The 4938-nt window shown below is 47.1% G+C and overlaps 1 pseudogene across 1 annotated transcript; it reads left to right on the top strand.

Moving 5' to 3' along the window:
* Positions 1-1252: 1252 nt before the first annotated feature.
* Positions 1253-2256, top strand: LOC308640652 (olfactory receptor 6C74-like; annotated as a pseudogene). Its single transcript has one exon. The product of its transcript is annotated as an olfactory receptor 6C74-like (transcript).
* Positions 2257-4938: the final 2682 nt, after the last annotated feature.

Raw genomic sequence — 4938 nt, 5'->3', positions numbered from 1 at the left:
GGGTTTGGTGTCTGGGTTCGGCATCCCTGTTCGGGCACCAGATGTCAGGGTTTTAGCCCCCCATCTCCTCCTGACTGGCAGGAGAAAGGGGAAAGCATGCCCCAACCAAGACGAACCAAGAGAGGTAAAGGTCGACTGGCGGCCCGCACCCAGCCCTCCCTCGCTGGAAGAAAATCAGACGCGCCAGGGAGACTAGTCGAAGCAGGATCACGTTTATTGAGGAAGCACACAAAGCTTATATACTGCACAGGAGCCAATCAGAATAAAGGTCAGAGGGTGGAGCGAGTTCACGTGTCCACCCATCCCATAGTCTGTAAGGGAAGCATGAGCTGTCCATGAGGACGGAAGAGTCCTGGACCTATCCTGGAGGTGGTTGGCCTCTTCCGTCACCACCCACAGCACTGCTTCCTGGCTGATCACCAGGAGCCATCCCAGCCACATGTGCAGCCCCAAGACCGGGAAGCGGGCAGCCATGCCCTTCAGAGCTACACCTCTGATTATTTTTATTTATTTATTTATGAATTTATTTTTATTTTGAGACAAGATCTTGCTAAGTTGCTGAGGCTGGCCTTAAACTTGTGATCCTCCTACCTCAGCCTCCCAAGTTTCTGGGATGACAGGGGTTTGCTCTGGCCCCTGGCTTTCCTGTTTCTTTTAATGTGACTACTACACATTGCTTAAGTATGTATGTGTCTCCTGTTTGTGTCCCACATTATCTCTCTCTTTTTTGTGCTTGTTATTGTTGTTTTTCTTTTTGCAGGGGGTTGCTGTGGATTCAATTTAGGAGCACTCAATGACTGAACCACATCCCCAGCCCTATTATGTATTTTTTTAGAAACAGGGTCTCACTGAGTTGCTTACTGCCTTGCTTATGCTGAGGCTGACTTTGAACTGGTGATCCTCCTGCCTCAGCCTCCTGAATCCCTGGGATAACAGGTGTGCACCACACCCAGTTTTTACTCATCAGAGAGCAGTCTTCTTGGAGGAAGCAGGAGCCAAATCTCATGATGAAAGTAAGTATTACTTCCTGCAGTGATGTCATTGTGGGCTACATAAGCCAGCGTTCCTGTGGCGTTCACACCATGACCAGCACTGTAATAAATGTCACTTGTCTCATCTCCACAGACCAGCAGGATAGGCACTGTCTCTGCATTTCCAAAAAGCCACATAGACCAAGAGACTAAAAACAGGCAAGGAGCAAAGACAGGGACCAGGCTAGGAGAGCAGCCACCCCCAGCCTGGTGTCAGGGCAATGGCACCTCATGAACCCATCCTCACTGCCGTGCTGACTTTTGAGCTTTTAAGGGTCACAGATGTGCGAGGGCTCCAGCTCCTTCTCTTCACAGTGCTCCTGGTCATTACATGCTGACCCTCCTGGGCAACCTGCTCATTATCACCCTGACTTTGGTCGACCGCCTGCACACTCCTATGTACTACTTCCTGCACCATTTCTCCCTGATGGAGATGGGGTTCACGTCCACGGTCACCCTGAAGACGCTAGACCACCTCCTCTCTGGTCACAGGACCATTGCCCATGCTAGATGCTTTATGCAAACGAGGCTCTACTTCATTCTGGACACAGTGGTGTCCTTGCTGCTGGCTGTGATGTGTGGGGACCACTACCTGGCCATCTGCCGTCTGCTGCACTATCCCACTCTCATGACGCCCCGGGTGTGCAGCTAGCTGGTGCTGGCCTCCTGGGACACCAGCGTCTTGGTCCTTGGGGTGCTGTGTGCCTGGATGCTCTTCTTGCACTTCTGCAGTCCCCGCATCCTCAACCACTTCTTTTGTGACAGCACCCCCTTGCTGGAGCTGGTGTGTGATGACACCAGGATTCTGCAGCTGGTCAGCTTCCTGGTGGCCATATGCACCCTGATCAGCACTGTCTTGTGATGGTTTTGTCATACTACTGCATCATTCGCACTGTTCTGCACCTGCTCATATCTGGGGGCCACAGCAAGGTCTTCTCTACCTGCTCCTCCCACATGCTGGTGGTGTCGCTCAGCTACGGGAGCTGCATAATCATGTACCTGAAGCCCATGCACACTGGGCACCTGACCCTCAACAAAGGAGTGGCTCTCTTCAACACCATAGTGTCACTCTTGCTGAATCCCTTCATCTACTGCTTCAGAAATTATCTGGTCTTGAAAGCCAGCAGGGATGTGCTGCTCAGGGGGAGAGCGCTTTCTTCTCAGATATTCAGAGGGAAAGCTTTCCAATGCTCTGCTGCTAAGCATGGCACAGTGGCACAAACCTGTGATCCCAGTGGCTGGGGAGGCTGAGGCCGAAGGATAGCAAACTTGAGGGCAGCCTCAGTAACTTAGTGAGACCATAAGCAATTTAGCAAGACATTGTCTCAAAAAGAAAGAGGAAGAGGAGGAGGAGGAGGAGGAGGAGGAGGAGGAGGAGGAGGAAGAGGAGGAGAAGCAGCCCTATTTTGGTTTCATTTTATTTTATTTTTCAATCAACATGAACACCATTTTACTAGAGTGAAGAAAAAAAATATTAGTTCAAATATCTGCTGGGGGGCTGGGAATGTGACTAGAGCTCTCCTGGCATGCAGGTTCAAATCACTAAGCACAAAAAAGAAACAAATAAATAAATAAAATTATCAAAAATAAAGAAGGAAAAGAAACAAACAAACAAACAAAAAATCCTGCTGGTGCATCTGCTGTAATCCCACTGGCTTGGGAGGATGAGTCTGGGAGATCACAAGTTCGAAGCCAGCCTCAGCAAAAGTGAGGTGCTAAGCAACTCAGTGAGGTCCTGTCTCAAAATAAAATACAAAATAGGCCTGGGGATGGGGCTCAGAGGTTGAATGCACTGAGTTCAATCTTCAGTACCCCCAGCCAAAAAAAAATCCGACGCTGGTAACTTTACAGTGGAGAAAATTGACAAACCCTTTCTTGTCCAGCTGATCAAGGTCAAGGTCAACAGTGACAGGTAATGTTGACATGTACCCTTGCCATGGTGTGATGCAAATTTCCCTTTAACTCTGTCATCTTCTACCAGAATCCAGCGACCCCAGGATGATAATGAGAAAAACTTCAGACAAATTCCAGTAGAGGGAGATCCTATAGCCTAACTGACCATTGCTCCTCAAAGCTCTCAAGGTCATCAAAGATGAGGAAGTCTAGGCACTGTCATAATGAAGAAGAGCCAAAGGGGACATGCTACCTTCGTGGAGGTGGGTGGGTCCTGAAGCAGAATCAACACCAGTGGAACTCAGGAAATCTGAGTGACCCCTGGACCAAATTTAGAAATGCTTCATGGATTGTAACAAACATGCCATGCTATTATGTTAACATAGGGGGAACTGTTTGGGGGGTGTTTCTGTCAATTTTTTGAAGTCTTAAAAAACAGTTAAAGAAATAAAAATGTGTAGTAACAGGTTGTGATAGTGCACACCCCTAATCCCAGCAAATCTGGAGGCTGAGGAAGGAGGATAACGAGTGTGAGTCCAACCTGGGCAAATCATCGAGGCTGTAAGCAACTTAATAGAATTCTGTTTAAAATTTAAAAATAAATAAATAAATAAATAAAAGGGCTTGTATGTGCCTCATCAATTAAGCACCCCTGGGTTTAATCCTGGTACCAAAAACAAAAAAGAAAAAGAAAAGAAAATCTGTATACCGAAAAAGAGGCTAATTGTAGTTATTTGAGTATCCAGGAGAATGGAAGGTGGAATCTATTACTCTTTTGCTTAGGAAGCAGCCTATTGAGAGCAAACAGCAGGTCACTTATCATTGTGCACATTCCTAATTTCAGTGACATTTCCCTGGCAACTAACTTGGCTTCTTCTGAACATACACTGGTAGAAGTTTTTCACATGATGGCAAATGTTTTTTTTTATGTTAATTATTGAATAAATGGTATTGAATCTGCCTCCTCTTTAGGACCTTTCACAGTTAGAAATAAATGTATTCTGCAGGGAGTTGGTGTGGTCACATGCCTGTAATCCCAGTGATTTGGGAGGCTGAGGATGTTGAGTTAGAGTCCAGCCTCAGCAATTTAGCAAGGCCCTGAGCAACTCAGCGAGACCCTGTCTGTACATAAAAAATAAAAAGATTTGAGGATGTGGCTCAGTGATTAAGCACCTCTCAGTTCAATTCCCCAGGAAAGAGAGAGAGAGAGAGAGAGAGAGAGAGAGAGAGAGAGAGAGAGAAGAAGAAGAAGAAGAAGAAGAAGAAGAGGAGGGGGAGGGGAGGGGAGGGGGAGGGGAGGGGGAGGGGGAAAGCGAAGGGCAATTATTCTGGGGTCTGAGAGTTTATCTCAGTGGTAGAATGCTTTCCTGGCATGTGTAAGGCTCTGTGCTCCTTCTGCAGCCAATAATAATAATAATAATAATAATAATAATAATAGTAATAATAATATCTTGATTAATCATCTCATAATATATATATTTTACTTGTCACTTAAAATTAACTCATTAAATTTAGAATAGAATACTGCTATTTTGCTCATCTCTCCTCCTCATCAACATCATCACCTCTATTCCATCTCTTCCTCCTGCTCCTTCTCCTCCTCCTCCTCCTCCTCTCCTGCTCCTTCTCCTCCTCCTGCTCATCACTCTCCTCCTCCTACTCCTCCATCTCCTCTTCCTTCTTCCCCATCTCCTCTTCCTCCTGCTCCTTCTTGTCCTCCTGCTCATCTCTCTCCTCCTCCTACTCCTCCATCTCCTCCTCTTCTTCCTTATTCCCCATCTCCTCTTCCTCCTTCTCCCTCTCCTCCTCTTCCTCCTTTCCTCCTTTCTCCTCCTCCTCCTCTATATCCTCCTCCTTCTCCACCTCAATCTCCTCCCCCATCTCATCCTGCTTCTCCCTCTCTTGCTCCTCCTTCTCCTCTTCCTCCTCCTTCCACTCCTTCTCCTCCACCTCCTCCCTCTCCTCCTCCTCCTCCTTCTCATCTCTCCTCCTCATCAACATCATCATCTCTTTT

This window comes from Spermophilus citellus (assembly GCF_964194105.1).
Source record: "Spermophilus citellus genome assembly, contig: SCAFFOLD_275, whole genome shotgun sequence".
NCBI classification, from domain to species: Eukaryota; Metazoa; Chordata; class Mammalia; order Rodentia; family Sciuridae; genus Spermophilus; species Spermophilus citellus.
Note: the sequence above shows the minus strand (reverse complement) of the source record. Positions and strands in the feature narration are given on the sequence as shown.